This window comes from Lissotriton vulgaris, chromosome 8 (assembly GCF_964263255.1).
Source record: "Lissotriton vulgaris chromosome 8, aLisVul1.2, whole genome shotgun sequence".
Lineage (NCBI taxonomy): Eukaryota > Metazoa > Chordata > Amphibia > Caudata > Salamandridae > Lissotriton > Lissotriton vulgaris.
In genome coordinates this window covers 641,031,401-641,053,079 of record NC_141696.1, presented here as the reverse complement: position 1 = coordinate 641,053,079, position 21,679 = coordinate 641,031,401, and the positions used below count along the sequence as shown (strand labels likewise).

At 45.9% G+C, this 21,679-nt stretch overlaps 1 protein-coding gene and 1 pseudogene across 1 annotated transcript in view; one reads left to right on the top strand and one right to left on the bottom strand.

Annotated features, from left to right (window-relative positions):
• IL1RAPL1 (interleukin 1 receptor accessory protein like 1) overlaps nucleotides 1-21,679 on the bottom strand; it is a 2,420,186-nt gene that overhangs the window by 1,104,135 nt on the left and 1,294,372 nt on the right. The gene's annotated exons all lie outside the window — the stretch shown is intronic.
• On the top strand, nucleotides 12,224-14,149 carry LOC147697837 (uncharacterized; annotated as a pseudogene).

The window sequence follows — 21,679 nt, the reverse complement described above, 5'->3', positions numbered from 1 at the left end:
GTGGGGGACGCCTTTGCCTCGTAAAATCACTGATGTTGACTGTAACATGCTGACAGATTACCTTGCTTCCTTGATGTCTGCACTACAATCATGTCATTCACAGGTTGCTGCAGCCTTTCCCGACAACACCGAGGTGAAGCCACACGAGATTGTCCCGGGGGACCTGGTGTTCGTGAGAAACTTCGACAGGAGGAGTCCGCTGGAGCCCCGTTGGCAGGCGCCGAAGCTCGTGTTATTAACAACAAGGACCGCGATTAAAGTGGAGGGCCGTAAGGGCTGGCTTCACTCGAGTCACATTAAAAAATGCCATGGACTGCCGCCAGACTTAGACTCCCAGCCCTGCCCTCCTCCAGAAACTGACTCAAAACTCCCCCTGGTAGAGAAAACTTCTTCTCAGGAGTATAAATTAAAGTTGAGGTCTAGCAAGTCAGACAGTTTAATTGTTTAAGTCCTCCCCTAGGTGAATCGGTTAGACAAGTTTCTGACATGTATCCACTAGACCCCAATAGAGAGAGAGATAGACAGAAACAGCTCAAGAAACGTGAATATTGTAAATCACTCCGTAGTCACTGTATTGTGACGCTATTGATTATGTTTTTTCTGAGTCTTATGATTATTGCTGCAAGTATACTGCTTCATGTATATTTTCCCATTTTCAAACGTGTACATTCTTCTTCAAATGACACTGTCGAGCACACTTTCAGTGAACTGCCCCCGCATGAGTTGTCTTACCGACTTGCGCTGCGCAACAATACATTCATTAGTATGTTACACCATTCCCATCAGACCAGCAATGCTACTAATTGTTGGATATGTGGCCGACTCCCTCCCTATCAGAAATACAAGGGAGTTCTGCCCCTCTTCCCGTACCCGTTCACACACAATGGTTCCTGTGGTGCATGGTTTAGTTTGATTAATTCCTTAAATTCTGATTCCGTAGTTTACCAGGGCAACTGGGTATGGGGAAACTTGAACACAGTTTTGCATAAAGTATGTTTTCCTGACAAGGAGGGTCTTCCCCAAAGGACAGGGACTGATCTGGAAAATGAAGTATATGGATTAGGTAACTTTACACTTAACCTCATGATTCTGAATGTCCAGTCCGAAGCCGAACCAGTCTTGCCTGCTATGTCAGTATTACCAGTCAAAGGTGAATTATGTGTCAGAAAGAATGGTTCAGTACACCTAGGTCATAGTACATGTACTACTGTGATCGAATTCAGTGATAAAGGCAAGTCTACATTCAAGGCTTCCCGTCATTCCTATTTCGTTTGTGGTCATACAGCATATATACGTTTACCTCTGGATTGGGATGGTACTTGTTACATTGCCTTCCTTCTGCCACCTGTTTTTCTAGCCCCTCCTTTTTATCATAGGGACTCCCATCTAGTACACAATAGACCACAGAGAGATCTCCCGATTGTCGACTACACTGAAACGGCATGGGAGCAATACACAGACTTCAATAAAGGTTTCTTTCCCTACTTAGGTGCTGTCTTTAATAGTAAACTGATACGTAAATTAACTAGAACCCTTGAAGCAGTAGTGAATGAAACTACTTCCGCCCTAGGCAACTTAACAGAGGAACAGTCTGCTATGAGACTTGTCGTTCTTCAAAATCGTCTTGTCCTTGACGTCATCCTGGCCGATAGGGGCGGAGCTTGTAGAGTCATCGGATCGAGCTGCTGTGTTTTCATTCCAGAAAACGCACCATTAGTATATAGAACCATAACCCGTCTTCACAAGATTGCAAGTCAGATACACCAGAATCCAGGCACCTGGACTTGGTCCGGTTGGTTCTGGAGCGTGTTATCAGCCTGGGGATGGAAAGTCCTACCATTCCTAGGAATAGCCCTTCTCATAGTATTCAGTTGTTGTCTATGTCTGCAATGTGGGCCAGCGATTTGCGGCTTGTGCACCACATCATGTATTCCTCATTCAAGTCCACGTTCAAAACACCGTCAGAAGAAAGAAGAGCAAATGATATTACATGAACAGATTGATAGATTAATGAGGATTGATATATCATGAAGGGTCCTTAGGGGACAAGGAGGGAATGAGGTAATATGAATTTTATGGTCAATTGTGTCCCCTAACGTAGACCCCAACGGCTCCATGTACGTGCTTCAAGTACATGTATGTTCCCTCCACTTCCAGCTATGAAGACGCAAATACATTTGCTTCCAACGTTAACAAGTCCTCTTTCAGATCCACCATGAATGGGTTGAATATTCAGTTCCTAAGTATGCCTTGCCACCGTCTTTACATGGTGCACTTTTCACGTTTTCCTGGCTCTGGCGAGCTAGGCCCTGATTTCTGCTTTCGAGCCTTTTCTGCCTTCTGCCTCTTACTCCCTGCGCGGCTAGCGGTGCCTGGCTCGGCCTGCTTTCCTGCCAAAAACTGTATCCAGCCTTCAAGTTATCTGCTCCGCTCCTCGAAAATACATTCCTGTCTAGTAGTTTAGGTAAACATCTTTCCCAGCTGCAGGGCAAAGGGCCGGCCTTTCTGTCTCCATGCAAGTAATTCATAGCTCCCGTTACCATGGTAGGCCCATGGCCCCCTTGCTTTACACGTAGACGCATATGCACGCACCAGCAGTCAATATAGAATAGCCTCTGCCCGAGAGACCTTTCTTTCTAGATAATACAGTTCCTCAAACACAAGATACCAGATATGATTTGGGATTAGGTTGTTCTGACACGCCAGACTTCTGTCTCCCCGTATAGCGCAAATGTCAAGTCCCCTTCACCCTCCAGTTCCACGTCAATCACACGTCATGCTGCTGCGCGCGCATCTCTGCCACATATCTCTGCTGACTCTGCAGGATTCTTCTATGGATCCACCCACTTATGACACTTTTCTATGACGTTTCTAGCACACGCCCTCATGAACGCCTTCTGTTACGCACATGTGTTCTTATCTCGTTTCTCTCAGCTGTTACGCCTTCTGCATTCGTCACCACTATATGCATTGACTATATATATGATATTCTGTTAATAAAGCATTGTACATGTTCATGTCCATGCCCATTTCCCTTCCTGAACCCTTGTGGTGATGGAACATGATACCTGGTTCGAACCAATTCCTTTTTAAGGAATAAAACCCTTATAAACTCAGATGCCACGGACTCTGCCTCTCATTTATTTGACTGAGTTATTCTTATTGAACTTTACCGCATAGAAATTAAGTATAGGTAATTTTATTTACCACACAAGGGCCGCCAACTTTGCCTCCTACTTCGTCTGCTACTCCTACGCCTATTTGTACTACTCCTTCTGTTCCGACCTTGGACTCCCCCACTATTGTTCCGTCTTCCCTTATTCTTTCACCTTCTCCTTCTCCTTCTGCAAGGCGGAAAATGACTGCTGCCTTGTCTGGTTTGCTTTCTCCTTTATGGGGACATTTGAGTATGTCTCCGGTGAGTGAGCATAGACAATCACGAAGTCAGTTGCCTGACACAGATGAACGTACAGTTTTGGATCATTTGGCGCGTAAGTGGATTACGTATGCTTCTCAGTATGAACTGGAGGGTGTTATGGATGTCTTCCTTCAATGGGAAGAACCGAAGCAACGGTACGTCTTTGAGACGATGTGTGTATTTCTCCATGACCAATGGGATGCAGAAGTGGGTAAAGCTCCCGATGAGTTGTATCGTGTGCGTTCGGAGTTTGCGAAAGGGTCCATTGTGGGTCCCCAGGCTGTCGGATGAGCAGTTGCGACTATCTTGTTGTTTCGTAGTGACACTCCTTCTGAGGGACTGTTTGAGTCTGACTCATCAGATAAGAGAAAAGCACGACAATATCCAATGAGAGAGGTCCCTCCGGTTTGGAAAGAAGCAGTTGCTGCTGGTCCAGGTAATGTTCCGCCAGCCACGCCGGCTCATTTCCAGCGTGTATGGGTGCATGTCCCCTGGAAACGCGCTTAAGTTTTAGCTATTAAGCAGTCTTTGCCTGACCCGCGCAAAAATCCGGCAGGGTACTATAAAGAGTTGACTCAGACTGTGGGTTCATGTATTATGAATTTGGCGGACATCAACATGTTGTTTGGAAATGTTGTTCCGCAACCTATTTGGAGTAAGATTCGTCATACAGATCATGCGCAGGAATTGGGTGAAACATGGGTTAGTCTCAGAAATGCCGACAATGGGCAAGTAGGTGGTGCTAAGCCTGATGATTTGATTGCCGAACTCCCTAGTAGAATTATTACTTATATGAAGACTTTAATGCCCGAATCGCGTGTTAATTGGGACAAGTTGTCTGCATGTAAGCAGAAGAAAGATGAGACTGTGTCCGATTTTTTCACACGGTTTGAAGAGACTTTTGTAGATCATAGTGGTCAGGATATGGCTACCGAGGGTGGCCAGAGATTGTTTGTCGACAAATTTGTGCATAATTTGCTTCCTGAATTGTGCAATAAGTTGAAAGATTCTGAGAGTGCTTGGGCTGTTTCCACGTCAGCACAGATTTTAGCTACGGCCCAGTAATATGAAAATAGGCGCAAAGATGAGTTAGAGAAAGCGGATAAAAAGACTAAGGAATTGAAGACTAAAGTTCTTCTACAGCAAGCTTATCCACCCTGTAATAATAACCAGCACGACTACCAGCAACCTCAGCAGTATTCGAGGAACTCGCAAAGAAACGAGTTTCCTCAACAACGTTTACCGTATGGACCGAATCAGTGTGCGTATTGTAAAGAAGAGGGTCATTTCAAAAGTAGTTGTCCGGTTTTGTTGCAGAGCACGAATGGTGCTTCTGGTGCAAGAGGTCGAGGTGTTCAACAAGCCCCTAGAGGTAGGGGGCGTGGAAATTTCACCCAGAACACACGTTCTTTCCCGCCTCAGAACTCAATGAATAGTTTTGACCAGCAGAATAGCGCGTCTGGTAGAACGGCTCAGTACTATGCTGATGACTACTATGCAGAAGATGAGAATATGGGAGGTAATGATTGCTAGGACAGCCTTAGCCAAAGAGAGGGAGTTGTTTCAGTTCCAGTAGATCAGAGTGGACCTTATGTTGAGGTAAATACATCAGGTGTGTCAGAACCTTTTCTGTTAGATACTGGTGCTACAAAGAGTTCTATAATGCACTCAAAACTCCCTGGCGCACCTTTGTCTGGCGAAATGAATGTTTCAGTAGGTTTTTCTGGCGCCCCGGTTAGGAACCCGATTTCTTGTCCTATGTCTCTTTCTGTTGGACCTTGTGAATTAGAAGCACCCCTCATTCTTACAACAGGTTGCGGTGAAAACTTGTTGGGATTGGATCTGTTGAAAAGATTGTATGCGACTTTGTACTGTTCTCCTTCGGGAGTACAACTTACACTGGGTAAGAAAGTGGTTTCTCCGATGTATTTGTTGAAGGATAAAATTCAAACAGAATTGTCTTCTCTCCCAGATATTCTTTGGGCTACTGATCCTAATGATGTAGGTCTCTTGGAAATACCACCATATGTTGTAACATTGAAAGCCAATGTTAGAATGCCGCGCATTCCCCAATACAAGATCTCTAGCGAAGGTGAAAAGGCGTTGTTAGCGATCATTTACGATCTGATTAAAAAGGATGTAATTGAAGAGACAAGAGGCAACGTTTGTAATAGTCCTGTTCTGCCTGTTTTGAAGCATACTGATCCTTCCCAGCCACCTGTTTACAGGTTTGTGATTGATCTTAGAGAGGTCAATGAAATAGTTGTGCCACAGTTTCCCGTTGTCCCTGATATCACTGCCTTACTGACTATGATTCCAGCTTCAGCCACTTGGTTCTCTGTGATTGAATTAAAGAATGCTTTCTTCAGCATCCCGATTGCCGAGGAGAGCAGGGATATTTTTGGCTTCTGTTTAGGAGGCCGAAGTTTCCGCTTCAAACGCCCTCCTCAGGGCTACTGTGAAAGTCTATCGATATACAGTCAGGCATTGAAAACACAGCTTGATACGATTGTTTTACCTGATGACTCTACCCTTATTCAGTACGTCGACGATTCACTAATCGCTGCAGATACTGAGGAGATTTGTAAGGAAGCCACATTGTCGTTGTTACGTCATTTGTGTGATCTGCATCACAAAATGTCTCTATCAAAGTTGCAATATTGTCGACAAGAAGTGACGTACTTAGGTCACCTCTTATCGAAGGAGGGAAGGAAACTGACCCCAGAAAGAAATCAGGCAATTGCAAAATTGAGTGTCCCAAGGACGCAGAGAGAAGTGCGTGCGTTCTTGGGCATTACATCATATTGCAGGCAATGGATACCAAATTTTTCCTTGTTGGCCAAACCTTTGGTGGCATTAACTTGTAAAGATACACCGAATCCCATTCCGTGGTCTGAAGAGTGTCAGAAAAGTTTTTCCGAATTGCGTGATGCATTGTGTTCGGCTCCTGTGTTGGGTACCCCCGACTACAGTAAGCCCTTTACATTGTATGTCCATGAGAAGGAAGGTTGTGCATTGTCAGTGTTGACACAGTCTTTTGGGGACAAGCAACGTCCATGCATGTATTATTCCTCAACTCTAGACCCGGTAGCTAAGGCGTTGCCGCAGCAGCTGTTTCTATTCGGCAGTCTGCTGGGTTAGTGATGAATAACATGTTGATTGTGATGGTCCCGCATGCAGTGGACACCCTGTTAAACAGAACAAAGACACAGCATTTAACTAGTGCTCGATTTTCAGGTTATGAGCTGACAATGCTAGCGAGTCATGTGCACATTAAGAGGTGCAATACTCTGAATCCAGCCACGTTATTGCCGATTCCAGCAGAGACAGATGAGGTTGAAAAGCATGATTGCTGTCTTAGAACAGAAGAAGAAACGAAAGGGAGAATAGATCTTAGGGACGCCCCTCTTCCAGAATGTGATGGTACTTTATGGGTTGATGGTTCGTGTTTCAAGTTGCCGAATGGTGATACGACTGCAGCATATGCTGTGACGACTTTGCATGCGATTGTTGAAGCTGCACGCATCCCACACAATTCAGCGCAAGCAGCAGAGTTGATTGCACTTACAAGAGCGTGTGTGTTGGCGAAAGGAAAACGAGTGAATGTGTACACGGAGAGCCAGTATGCATTTGGTGTGACTCACAGTTTTGGACGATTGTGGGAAGAACGTGGGTTCCTGACTTCGCATGGTGCTAAGATCCAGCATGGTCAGTTGGTGAATGAGCTCCTCGAGTCACTGACCTTGCCGTTACAAGTTGCGATTGTGAAATGCAGTGCTCACAAAAAGGTTACTGACGATGTTGGCCGCGGAAATGCGTTTGCGGATATAGTCGCAAAAGAAACTGCAAGGAATGTAATGAGTTGAATGTATGTTGCGGGCCCTGCACGATGGGTTGGTGACGTTGGTATGTGTGAAGACACGATTGAGAGTGTAAAATCCATTCAAGCTGAAGTTACAAAGAAAGAATTGAGTGTGTGGAGAGAAAGTACGGGTAAATTGGATGCAAATGGATGTTGGGTTGAATTGTCAGAGCATCAGCAATGGTTGCTACCCGATGCGTATGTGCTTGCAGTGGTGACAATGGCGCATGGAATGGCCCATATCAGTGTGAAAGGGATCTGTAAGTTGTTGGCCCCGGTATGGCAAAATGCTGGAATACCCAAGTGTGCAGAGAATGTGGTCAAGAACTGTATGGTGTGTCTGAAATACAATCCTGGTAGGGTAACCCCAACTCCAGCTGGTCATTTTGCGCCTCCAACGTATCCGTTCGAGGTTTTGCAGCTAGATTTCATCCACATGGAAAGGTGCAACAATTTGAAATACGTACTCGTGTTTGTTTGTGCCTTTTCAAGATGGGTAGAAGCATATCTTTTAAAGGATAATACTGCCTTGTCCACAGCTAAAGCCCTTGTCAAAGAATTCTTCCCCAGATTTGGAATGCCGAGAATGGTTTGGAGTGATAATGGGAGTGAATTTGTGGGTCGAGTGATGAAGAAAGTGTGTGAAGGGCTAGGCATTCAACAAAAGTTCCACGCTGCAAACCACCCCCAATCAGCTGGTTTAGTAGAATGCTATAACGGCACCCTTAAATTTAAATTGGCCAAAATTCAAGCTAGCTCTGGTTTACAATGGCCAGATGCCTTGCCCCTAGCTCTTCTGTCCACGAGAATGACTGTACATTCCCGAATGGGTTTGAGTCCGTATGAGGTTGTGTTTGGCCGCCCGGTGAATATTTGGGGCGTGCCAAGACCAACAAAGTTTAGCGAACTTGAACACCCCGTGCTGCTTGATTACCTTTATGAATTGACGGATAAATTGCGTGTTTTACACCAACAGGTCTACGACACTCTACCTCAGGCCTCTGAAGCTCCATGGCATCCGATCGATCCTGGATCCTGGGTGCTGGTAAAAAAAATTCTGCGTACAAAGAATGACCAGCCCCGGTGGACCGGCCCTCATCTAGTCCTTCTCTCGACAAGATCAGCTGTTCGAGTGGAAGGAAAGAAACATTGGATACACGGAATTCATTGTAAGAGGGTCCCACTACCTCTTCCGTATGACCGAAGGGTCCAGGAGGGGATCGCTGACTCTGAAACTGAGACTTTGCCTCGTTTCCTACCTTTTAGCAATGCACGTGCAAAAGGAACAATTTCTGTACAGGAAAGCGACAATATTTTGCAAGAGGCTGTGCCTCCGTCAATTCGATTGAACACTACAGAGCCTGAACTCTTATTCCAAGACCAGACAGCTCCTGGAAGAAACCTTTACAATTTGAGGCTAAGAACTATGACTATGGACAAATAAAAATTTATTTTTACTTTTTGGTTGTGCAGCTCTCTCATCTGAGAAACTTGCTCATTTTTGTTTTTCGAACCGCCATCCGGTTCTGCTGCTAGGGTCGTGGTTGCCCAAGTCTTTGGAGTGCAGCTGAAGACGTTAGGTCGACAGTTCTGGTTGGTTTAAGGGAGTTACCCTGGATTGACAGAAGCACTCTTTAGCAGAAACACCCTACCACCGCGGGCAGCAAATTTGAAAGGATGGAGTTTTCTAAGATGGAGAGACCTGCCAAACGAATGAACTTTAAAGACAAAATGTGTATATTAATGACGAAGAAAAGATCTTTGATATTTTGTACTTTCATGTTGCTTGGTGTCATGATGTTTTTAATAGGATATGCTCTATTCACTTTTCATGTGACATTTGTAACCCACTACACAGCCCGCACCTCCTCCTACTGTTTCTTCACACTCTTTTCACCCTCTGCCTGAACACGAGTCCTCTAGAAGATTAGAGTTTCTAAATAACTCTTTCGTTCAACTGTTACACCAACACCAATTAGTAGTAAACACAACTAACTGCTGGGTGTGTGGTCTTATGCCGCACACGACAGATAAGGGTATCCCATACTTGGTCTTACCATTCAGTTACAATGGTTCCTTGTGGGCATTTCAGACAATGTTCACATTCGCCATCGAACCATACCCCCCACGTTCCACAAAAAGTAACTCAAGCAACAAAGCATTGGTAGTAGGAATTGCAAATATGAGCAGAACAATTGACTCGTACAGAACGATTCCTAGGGATGAGTTGCAAGCTTACGTTAGATGGAACATAACAAAATATGGAGTTGCTTTGAGTGAGAACCAGCGAGCAAAGCGATCCTCCTCGATTTGGATTGTACCCCATCAGGGTCATCTATGTCTGCAAGGTAATGGAAAAAATCCACAAGCTCAGTTGGGGAAGAGCATCTGCACTGAAACATATGTTTTTGCATCTCGAAATTCCCCTTCGTTCCTAGCAGCTAAGGGTACCTACTTCATCTGCCATGATAGAGCCTATACATGGTTGCCCCCTGACTTCTCGGGCACATGCTTTGTTTCGTTCTTGTTGCCCCCCACCTACACAGCCACGGCGGATTACCATAAGACAAGGATAGTTAGAGGTGTCATCAGTAATGATGACACTGCCGGACAAGTATTTGGTGATTTTGTAAAAGGTTTTCTGCCGTTTTGGGGGCCTATGGTGAACAGCAGGAACATAAGGCAATTGACAAGAGTGGTTGAATCCACTGTCATTGAAACAGCCGGTGCCCTTAGTAATTTGACTGCTGAGCTCCGGTCGGATCGCCTTATGACTCTTCAGAACAGGGTCGCATTAGATATCATACTTGCAGACCGAGGTGGGGTATGTAAAGTGATCCAATCGAGTTGCTGCATTTTCATCCCCGACAACGCTCCGACAGTATACCAGGCCATTTCCAAACTGCATAAAATCTCCGAATCCATTCACGTGGAAAAAGGAGACTGGTCTTTGATGGGGTGGTTCTGGGAACTGATATATGCCTGGGGGTGGAAGATTCTGATAGTCATTGGGAGGATCTTAGCCATTCTTTTCATGCTCTGTCTATGTATACAGTGTGCTCCTGCAATATGTGGCCTCTGTGCTACATTGTGTGTAAGGAAACATGTATCAAGAAACAAGCTAAGTACTAGGATGATGCTACAGCAACATCTCAATGACTTTGCGAATATAGACCTGGACTCAGATTAGCATGAGTATAGGTTATTGCCTATGTAAGGGCAAAAGGAGGGTCTGTGGTACTGAAAATTCTGGACCCGTGTCATATACATGGTCGTATCATGACGATTTTGGTATCGACAGACCAGTAATGGTTCGAATACTATGCACAAACATTTCCGTCATGTTCGAGTAACGGAATCACCCTGAAATCGGATTTTTCGTCCGGAACCCTCGGGTTCCATTTTGTGATCGGCAGCCATTTTGTGATTGCCCTCACATAAGGCAATGACTAAAGGCTGAAACCAACCTGAAGGACACGTATACCTTTGCTGACTCCGCTGTGAACTGGGCGAGCTAACTCCACTGCCTGAAGCCAAACCTGTTCGGGCAGTTCCTTTCCCAGTGGCTGAGCGAGATCAGAATCAAGGCATAACATGTCATAAACCGATCACCGCACACAAACCATGCCTAATCTCACACACACCTGTCCCTGTTTCTTCTTTATGACCTGTTTTACGAGCAGGAGGTGCCTGTTTTTATTAGGAGTCTGTCGATATCTGATGAAAGTTCTGGGCCTTGCCGGGTAATTGATTATGGACTGGACAAACTGAAATGTGGGCTTGTCATCATGACTCTGCTTTTTCTTTGTAAACAAAAATATGTGAATGGTTTACTGTAAATTAAGGAATGTTTGCCTGAAGCATATTATTTTGTATATAAGGAGAAGTCCGACTTTGTGATTTTGAGCAGTCTCCTGAGAACATACATGCTGTTGTACTTCTAGGATACCTGTTACTGGCTGCAGCCAATAAATACGATCTTTGACTTCACCAAGAAGACTCTGTGTTTCTGTAGTCTGAAATAGGAAGGACTCGAAGTCTTTGGGTGTTCTCCCTGGCACCGCTGGGTCCATAAAAACCCGGTATTTCAAGTGCAGTTCCCTTAGATGTAGGAGATGGAGTAGATCCCCCAGAGAATGAGAACACCCCAGAGAATGAGGTGGACCAAGAATCAGATGGTAATGTGTCAGATCATGATCAAGGGGATACCCAGCTCCCAGTGGGGAGGCTTAGCCGAGCCAACTTGGACCTACATGGGAATGGAGAGGGCCAGCACCTCCCCAGATCCTATAACCTAGTTCCCTCAGGCAATAGAAGGGTGAGATCTCCCTCAGTGGATTCTCACATTTCGAGTGTCTCAAGTAACTCTCAAAGGGGAATGACTTTCCCCCAGAGAAGAGAACATAAGGCCAGGATGAGAGCTGTAGAACTCCAGATAGAGAGGGAAGAGTTAGCCCTGGCCCAAGCTAAACTTGCTTTAGCAAGGGAGCAGAAATTGTGTGGCTTAGATGCCACTGGTGGCAGCAACAATATTCCTAGAGAGAAAGACAGGTCCTATAATACTAGAAACCTGACAAAGATTGTGCCCCCCTACACAGAAGGGGATGACATCCACAAGTGGATAACTGCTCTTGAGAGAGCCTGCATGGTACAGCAGGTTCCTGAAGAACAGTGGGCAGCAACCTTATGGTACTCCTTTTCTGAGAAAGGGAGAGATAAGCTCCTCACTGTCAGACATGAGGATGCTAAAAACTGCAAAGTCCTGAAGTGTGCTCAAATAGATGGGTTTGGCTTAACCACTGAACAGTACAGGTTGAAGTTCAGAGACACCCAGAAGACAGACACAGGACTGGACTGATTTTGTAGATTGTGCTACTAAGGCTCTGGAGGGTTGGCTACATGGCAGCAAAGTACATGATTTCACATGATTGTATAACTTGATTATGAGGGAGCAGATCCTAAGTAATTGTCAGAACCAGCTCTTACACCAGCACCTGGTGGACTCAGATTTGACCTCTCCCCAAGAATTGGGAAAGAGGGCAGATAAATGGGTCAGAACCAGGATTAGGCCTAAGAATCAGGGCAAAGACCAGAAGAAGGAGTCTACCAAGCCTCAAGATAAGGGTGGGGATAAAAATAAAGAAAAGACTTCCCCAGGGCCCCAAAACTCCAAGGATGGGGGTGGGTCCCAAGACACTTCATCTGTTCAAAAGAAGCCATACTGCCATGTCTGTAAACAGACTGGCCATTGGAAATCAGACAGCTGTTGTCCAAAGAATGGCAATAAAGAAAATATACCTCCAAAGCCAGCTCCAACACCTCCTGTTACTGTCAGCAGTAATCCCCCAGGAAGTGGGAGCACCCCCAGGAATCTGGGTGGGTTTACTTTTGGAGCACAGGTGGACCCTGGCCTATCCAGGTCCCCATCACCAAATGATCTTGTCTATGAGACTGGCATGGGGTTTGCCAACTTCTCTGATTGCCCAAATACCTTGAGCAAATATAGACAGGAATCCATCATTAATGGTTTGAAAGTTGAGGCCTTTAGAGACACAGGGGCTAGCATAACCGTGGTGGCAGACTGCATAGTCCCCTCTAAGCAACTTTTACCTGGTGCCACATACCAGGTGACAAACATTGATGGAATACAAACCAATCATCCGATGGCAGTAGTAAGTCTCAGCTGGGGAGGTGTCACCGGCCGAAAGAGAGTGGCAGTGTCACCAAACTTGCCTGTAGACTGTCTACTAGGTAATGATTTGGAAATCTCAGCTTGGGCTGAGGTTGAACAGAAAATCCATTCTAGAATGGTAAATGCCAATGGAAAGGTTAGTGGGGCTGTAATGGCTACAGCCCCAACCCAAGATGTCCTTCCTGAAAAGGTTGGTAGGGGTGAGCAACTCTCTGCCTCATCTTTAGATAACTCCCTTCCTGAAAAGAATAGCAGACCTGTTATGATAACAGCTCACACCCAAACTGAGTCTCCTCCTGAAAAGGTTGGTGGGGCTATGATGGCCACAGCCTAAACTCAAACTGATTCCTGTGTTGTGAAGCCTGAAATGATGGATCACTCCACACAAACAGAGAGCATGGAGGAGGAAGAGAAATCTCCCCCTCACCAGACATTAGGAAAGGATCAGACTCCTCAGGGAACTGATCTTACCCCTGATGAAGGAGCTGTCCCAGAGGTTGTTAGGCCTGGCCTGACAGAGCCTCTGATGGCAGTGGACCCTTCTCAGGTGGGACCCAGTCTGGAGCAGGTAACCTGCCCCTCTCTACCTTGCCTTAGTCAGCCCAGGGCTGCAGAGGACAAGAAGGACAGTGAGCCCCAAAGGGCCCCCTGTCAAATAAAGCACCCCCATCAACAGATTAGGGGCACCGAAACTAGTAGCCCTAGTAAGGTGAAAACTTTAAAAACTCCTGAGAGAGCCCCCTTAAAAGTAGTTAGGGACCTCCCACAAATGGATTCTGTTGGGCACAGCCAAACCTGGGACCCAAAGGGCCCAAACCTGAACTGTCCCTCCAGTAAGCCAAAACAAGGGACCCAGCCTCCAGCTTTAGGTAGCCAGAGGTTGACCCGGAGAGCACAGTGCAACTCAGTTGAAGAAAGAAAGGCACACATGGTGGAAGATAATTGGAGGAAGCTGAGCCCTAAATTAGTGGAGCCTAACTTCAATACTCCATATCCAAACCAGCCTTTTACTTTGCATAAACACACCCAAGGTAGTGATTCCCTATGGCGGAGACCCTATAATACCCCAAGGGTGAGGGACTGCTTAGTGGACCATGAGACAGGGGGTACCCATGCTAGTGCAGGTACTTCCTTATATGGCCACTCAGGCAATATAGGCTTACCTGGACAAGGATAGCCTTATCTCCTTTTGTTTAGGGGGGGGGGTTATGTAGGAAGGTGGCTACCTGACTATGGTTACCCCAGATTTTTTGCCTTGTGTTTAGCTGGTTTTCGACTTAGTTGGCCTGGTTCCCTGCTAATCAGGGCCCTAGGCTATCTGCTCTCTCTGTAAAATGGATTCCATGTCCCCTAGGTGCATAACTAAATTGGCTTGGGTCACCTTATCAGCCCCTGTACAGAGCACAATAGGTACCCAGGGCATAGGTGCACCCAAGGCCAGGGGCTGCAGCATATCTTTTGCCACCCCTGGCTGGCTATCCAAAATTGACACAACTGGCTGATCACTCAGCTGGGGCAAGGTGGTGTAATCACCCCTTGCTTAGATATAGTATGCCTATATCTAAACCTATCTGGACACATATAAACCGATAAGCCATTCCTATGGTAGGCCTTAACAATCCTGGAGTCAGAGTGTGTGGTTTTATGTGAGATGGTGCTCTAGCATGAGCTGAACCTGTCTGCAGCTGTCGGGACCAATTCCCTTAGCTGTTCCGGGATATTGCCATACCATATACTATTAAGTGCATTATATTCCTCACAGTTATATGTTAACTTTGGTTTGGCTTTATCAAAACATGTCGTGTAAGGTGTCAAACGATTTGGAATACTATCCCCTCGACAGTCCTGTCGACGGGGATAGCATTCCACCCCTCTAGAGGGAGACGACATGCTACTTTGCTAAAACACGGTTGATTTTAAAAAGAGCCTCAGCACCACAAAATGGATGCTTCTGCCACAGACACGAGTCTGACCTCCTGCAGCTGACTGAAACTCAGGCAAGGAGGCCTGGACAAAGGGTTTCCTGTCACAGGGAGGTGTCACACCACCCCAGACAGGAGATAGTGTATTGTAGCAGGGAGGTTTGAAAGAAACCAGACACTGCCTGGGGAGCACAAGGCTTCCCCTTGCATAATCCGGTCAAACCGGTTCTGGGGCTCATCAGCCCCAGTCCCAGCGTGACCCTGGACAAAGGGAAAGGGGTGTAACCACCCCCTTCCTGGGTCCCACCCATAGGAGGGGACCTAGCAGGTAATCCAGCCCCCTTGATTGGTATAAGAATGGGAGCAGTGCCAACGCACTCAGATTATCCTGATGAAACATATGAAACGAAACTCTGGACCCTTCGACATCCGACTCGACGTAGAAGACTGAAGAATCTCCCTTGTGGTCAAGGAGTGACCACCCCGTGCAAACAGGCACCATCCAGCACCTTGACATTTGCTTTGTTGCAGTTCCTGCCGGAACTCGAGCAACAGAGATCAACAAGACCAAGCGTGCCTGCCTTCTAACAGCCCGATCCACAGTCCCTGCAGAGCTGACACCCGTGGAGGCGACCGGAAGCGTGGGGCCCGCCATCTTGGAAATACCATGAGACGCTGACCGTGCAGCCCACGAGTGACCCTCAAAGCTGTACATCGGCTTTTGAGAACCCTTATCCCTGAGCCACTTTTACACCGAAGCTCACCCCTCTACACTCACCGAGTGCTGCGTGGGACCCTTCTTCTTCTTTTGGCTCAATGCATTGGCCCGGTCACTTGCCCGTTGGCTTGTGGCCCCTGTGCCAGCGAACTACGAAATCTAACTTGTGAATCTGGTTGCTCGAGACTTGCTCCCGCTCCTCTGAAAAGGAGCACCCGCTCTGACCCTCCTGGTCCGAGTGAGAAGCAATCTTCCAGTTCTGCATGGATTGCTCTTGCCAAGTGTTGTTTGCTCCAATCCTAAAGCCGACAGCGCCGACGGCGAAAGCCTTCGTGGGACAACTTATGACCCGCTCCTGGACATCGCAGATGCCCTAGAGCCCACGTGGCAGCGGAGAGAAGCTCCTCGACAACCACCTGATTGCGCCCGACATTGCCTGGTTCCGTCCTGGTTCCACCCTGGTCACTGCTGAGTGACCCAGACTCTGTCCCCTCTGCTTTCAGGTACTCTACAACTCTGATCCACCCTTGGATCACACCGGACACTTCTCCTTCACATCGCCTGCAGCATCTTCAGCTTCAATCACCAACAACCTGCTTGACGAAACCCGACACAAATTCGACCCTATTCACCCGCTTCCTGTGGGTGAGGTAACTCAGCAACGCCGGTGTTCTCACACTGGTACATACCTCTAGTGTATGTGTCTTAAGTTTCATCCTTCTAGGTTAAGCGGAAGTCTCCTTAAACAGTAACTTTATAACTTTTACACACCATTGACTTTGCATTGGTGCATGCGTGTGCTTTAAGCGCTGCACCCGAATCCCGCTGGCTTTTCCCGACTTCAGCATTGCGAGTCCCGACTGCTCCCAGTGATTCCCTAGGCCCTAGGCCTAACCACTGTTCAATTGGTATCTCTTATACCACTTTCTTAATATATGGTTTGTGTGGCCACCCGCCCTCATCCATAATTTTGCAACTTTTATATGTTTAACTGTGCTTTTGTTTAAACGCTTGTGCCCCTTTACTCATAAAGAGTACTGGGGATTATTCTAGTAATAAATACATATATTTTTATAATATATACTTGTGTGGTGTCCTTTCATTTGATATTACAGGATTGTGATTGGTAAAACAGCTCGCTTAACACGACCTCTTGAGTTTAGCCTTTCAGGCTGCTTAGTCCATGCTACCCCTAGGATAGCTTGTCTATAAGGTTGACTTACAACCGGACACCATAAGGGATTGTTTGGACTGATACAAGTGGTTCCAGAATTGGAAACATCATATATCAGGCCAACTTCTCATATCCATGCTCTCAAATTGCTGTGGTCTACAAATACCAAAATATCTAGAGTAAGTATGCATTTAATTAGACTATGTACATACAATTTAATAGAAGCATTCGATGTGAAACATATGAAATAAACCATAAAATGTAGGAAAGCAACAGATTATATATATATAAACGGAAAACAATATAAATAGTATGCGAAGCAGGAATATTTTTAATCCTTGCATTGTTCCAGATAATTAAATATATTGAAAGTAATTTTATGTGTGTTGGAGATCAAACATATCACTGATGATATGAAATAGGTCAGATTAAAAATATGTGATATATAAAAATCAAGGGAAAAAGTAAATCTTAATAAAAAAAATTAAAACAGTTCTCTATTTCATAGTCCATTTAGGCTTTGTAGCATATATTTTGTCGTTGACTGACTCACAAGTTGTGGCTGACAACAGAGGTACAAAAAGAAGGAAGAAGGGTGCAGAAAGAAGAAAAAGAAGTGGAGAAAGAAGCAACAAAGGTGCACAAAAAGGCAAACGGGGTGCAGAAACAGGCAAGAGGGGTGCAGAAAGAGACACAAGGGGTGCAAAAGAAGCAACAGAATTGCTGAAAGAGATCAAGAGGGGTGCAGAAAGAGACAAGAGAGGTTTAGAGAGAATCAACAGAGGTGCAGAAAGAGACAAGAGAGGTGCAGAAACAGGCAGGAGAGGTGCAGAAAGAAGGAACAGGGGTGCAGAAAGAGTCAAGAGAAGTGCAGAAAGAGGCAAGAAAACTACAGAAAATGGAAAGAGATATGTAGAAAGAGGGAAGAGGGGTGCAACAGACAGCAGGAGCGGTACAGAAACAGGCAGGAGAGGTGCATGAAGAGGGAACAGGGGTACAGAAAGAGGCAAGAAAGGTGCAAAAAGAGGCAAGGGAACTGTAGAAAGAGGCAAGAGAGGCGCAGAAAGAGGCAAGGGAACTGTAGAAAGAGGCAAGAGAGGTGCAGAAAGAGAGAAGGGGTGCAGAAAGAGGCAAGAGGGGGTACAGAAAGAGGGAGGAATGATGTAGAAAAAGGCAAGATGGGTGCAGAAAGATGAAAGAGGTGTACATAAAGAGATGAGAAAAATGCAGAAAGAAGAAAAAGAGGAGCAGAAAGAGGCAAGAGAGGTGAAGAAAGAGGCAACAGAGGTACAAAAAAAGAAGAAGGGTACCGACATTTGCAAGAAAAGTTCACAAAAAGGCGTGAGGAGCACAGAAAAAACCAACAGAGGTGCAGAAAGAGGCAAGAGAACTGCAGGAAAAGTCAAGAGAGGTGCAGAAAGAGGGAAAAGGGGTGCAGAAAGAAGCAAGTGAAGTATAGAAAGAAGAAACAGAAGTTCCGAAATAGGCGTGAGAGGGTCAGAAAGAGGCAAGCAAGGTGCAGAAAGTTCAAGTTCAAGTTCAAGTTCGGAGATTTGTATAGCGCACTACTCACCCAGAGGGTCTCAAGGCGCTTTAGGGAGGGGGGGTGCTTTACTTGTCGAATAAACAAGTTTTTAGTTGCTTTCTGAAGGCGAGGTGGTTTTGTGTAAGGCGGAGGTTGGTGGGGAGAGAATTCCAGGTTTTGGCCGCTAGGTAGGAGAAGGATCTTCCCCCCATAGTGGATTTATTGATGCGTGGATTAGCGGCGAGGGCTTGATTGGACGATCGTAGTTGGCGGGAGGGGGAGTAGAAGGACAGTCGCGTGTTGAGGCAATCGGGTCCTTGGTCGTAGAGGGCTTTGTGTGCGTGGGTGAGGAGGCGGAATGTTATTCTCTTGTTGATGGGGAGCCAATGGAGGTCTTTGAGGTGGTGAGAAATGTGAGCTTGCCGAGGAATGTCCAATATGAGTCTGGCTGAGGCGTTTTGGATTCGTTGGAGTTTTTTCTGTAGTTTGGCTTTGCTTCCGGCGTAGAGGGTGTTTCCGTAATCCAATCGGCTTGTGACCAGTGCGTGGGTGACCGTTTTTCTTGTTTCTGTGGGGATCCAACAGAAGATTTTTTTGAGCATGCAAAGGATGTTGAAACAAGATGATGAGACGGCGTTGGCTTGTCTGGTCATCGAGAGGGAGGAGTCCAGGATGAATGTCAGGTTGCGTGCGTGATCCGTAGGTCTTGGTGCCGTTCCCAGGGCTGGTGGCCACCAAGAGTCGTCCCAGGCAGAGGGGGATGATCCTAAGATGAGGGCTTCCGTTTTTTCTGAGTTCAGTTTTAGGCGGCTGTTCTTCATCCACTCGCCTACGTCTTTCATCCCTTCGTGTAGGTTGGTTTTGGCGGTGTTTGGGTCTTTAGTGAGGGATAGGATCAGCTGGGTGTCGTCTGCGTAGGAGATAATGTTGAGGTTGTGTTGGCGTGCTATAAATGCGAGGGGATTTATGTATACGTTGAAGAGGGTGGGGCTGAGTGATGATCCTTGTGGTACACCGCAGATGACTTTGGTGGCCTCAGATCTAAAAGGGGGGAGGCAGACTCTCTGGGTTCTTGCGGCGAGGAACAAGATGATCCAGTCCAATGCTTTCCCTTGTATTCCGATGTTGTTGAGGTGTTGTATGAGAGTGCTATAACAGACTGTGTCAAAGGCTGCGGAGAGGTCGAGTAAGATTAGGGCAACTGTTTCTCCGTTGTCCAGTAGTGTTCGAATGTCGTCTGTTGCTGCGATGAGGGCGGTTTCGGTGCTGTGTTTGGCTCGGAAGCCGGACTGTGAGGGGTCGAGGGATTTGTTGGATTCGAGGAAGGCGGCGAGCTGACTGTTGACGGCTTTCTCAATGACTTTGGCAGGGAATGGGAGGAGCGAGATGGGGCGGTAGTTTTTAAGTTCAGTGGGATCTGCTGTGGGTGTCTTCAGAAGGGCGCTGAGTTCGGCATGTTTCCTGCTTTCCGGGAAGGTGGCAGAGTTGAAGGAGCAGTTGATGACATCGCGGAGATGGGGTGCGATGATGGAATCTGCTTTGTTGAAAATGTGGTGGGGGCATGGATCAGTTGGCGATCCTGAGTGGATGGAGTTCATAAGGCGGATGGTGTCTTCGGTGGTGATTGGGTTCCAGGCGCACAGGTTGTTGGAATGCGATTTTGGTTCGGAGGTGGGTGGGGAGGACTGGTCTTCGGACTGGTTTTGAAAGCTGTTATGTATACCGGCGATTTTGTTGTAGAAGAATGAGGATAGAGAGTTGCAGAGTTCTTGGGAGGGAGTGATGTCGTTGGTGCCAGCGGTGGGGTTGGTAAATTCTTTGACGATGTTGAATAGTTCCTTGCTGTTATGGGCATTAATGTCAAGTCGGTCCTTGAATGCTGATTTCTTGGTGGATCGGATCAGTTGGTGGTGTTTGTGGGTGGCGTTCTTGAAGGTGGGCAGGTTGTCAGAGGTTGGGGTTTTTCTCCAGGCTTTCTCGTGAGTCCGACATATCTTCTTGGATTTCTTGAGGTCATCGTTGAACCAGGGGGCTTTTTTGCTACTTTGCTTGAAAGGATGGTTCTTCAAGGGTGCTAGTTTGTCTTTTTTTTTTTTTTTTTTTTTTTTTTTAAATATATTTTTATTGAAAAACAAAAAAGTATTTTTTTGGCACACATAATACAGAACACACAGTACGAAAAACAACGAATACATATAATAAATCAAATAAGACAGGATTTCTAGCGAAGGAGACAGCATAATACTAAGCATACACTTCAAATCATAAAGAAGAAAAAAGGTGGAGATAAGACCAGTAATCACATTAATAATACATCAAGGAACATTGACATTTAACCTTTCCTTCCATCTGTGTACCGGTTCCCAGATTTTCCTTCCCCATCTTTTAATCCTTTTACCTTTTTTTCTGAATATACCTTTTTCAAGGTTATAAGTCCCTAATAGTAAAGCAATCCACTGCTGTAATCCCGGAGGAAGGGGGTCCAGCCAGACTCTAGCGATCAGCAACCTGAAAACTGCCATTGCTACAAATATGAATTCGCTGTGTTCACCTTCACAGTCCCGAACTCCCAACATAATTACTGTTGGCGTTAAATTCACATTTAAGGCAAGTGTACGGGCCAAAAAAACCTCAATGTCCTTTAATAGGGGGCTTAATTTAGGACAAGTCGCAAAGATATGTACACTATCTGCAGCAGTAGCGTTACAACGCCAGCAATTAATCCCTGTAGTTGCGCCCCACTGCGCTATGCGATCTGGAGTATGGTAAAGTTGATACAGCGTTTTGTAGTGCTGCGATTGTAATGGGGCAGAATAAAATACTGAACCTCCTAACTCCAAAGACTTCATGAAGAACTCGCTCGAGATCCCTAGTTTCCCCTCCCATTTATTACCAAATCTAACAGTATCGTCCTTCTTCGTCTCAGCCAACTGAGCATAGAAATACCTAATGGAGCAGACCCCACTTTGTGCTATAGCTTCCATGATGTTATTTTTATTAAATCCACCTGCCCCGCCTTTTTTCTTTGAGAGGAAGCTCCTAGTCTGTAAAAACTTGAAGAAGCTATGTCTTCCTATATTAAATTTGGCCATCAGATCTGAAAATTGAAGTATGTTACCGTCTGAATTTAACATATCTCCTATATTTTTAATACCTTTGCTGTTCCAATCTGCCATAATGGTATCCGCAAAAATTAAAGGTGGTAAAGACTTATTCATATATAAATTAGTATATCTATTAAATCTCCCTAGTCCGAGATTTTTTGCTACTGCAGACCATACATTATAGGCTGCGGCCACAGTCTTAAATCGTGTACGTTTGTAATACGATGAATCTGTACAATTTAGAAAGGCATTTGCGGAGTCTTT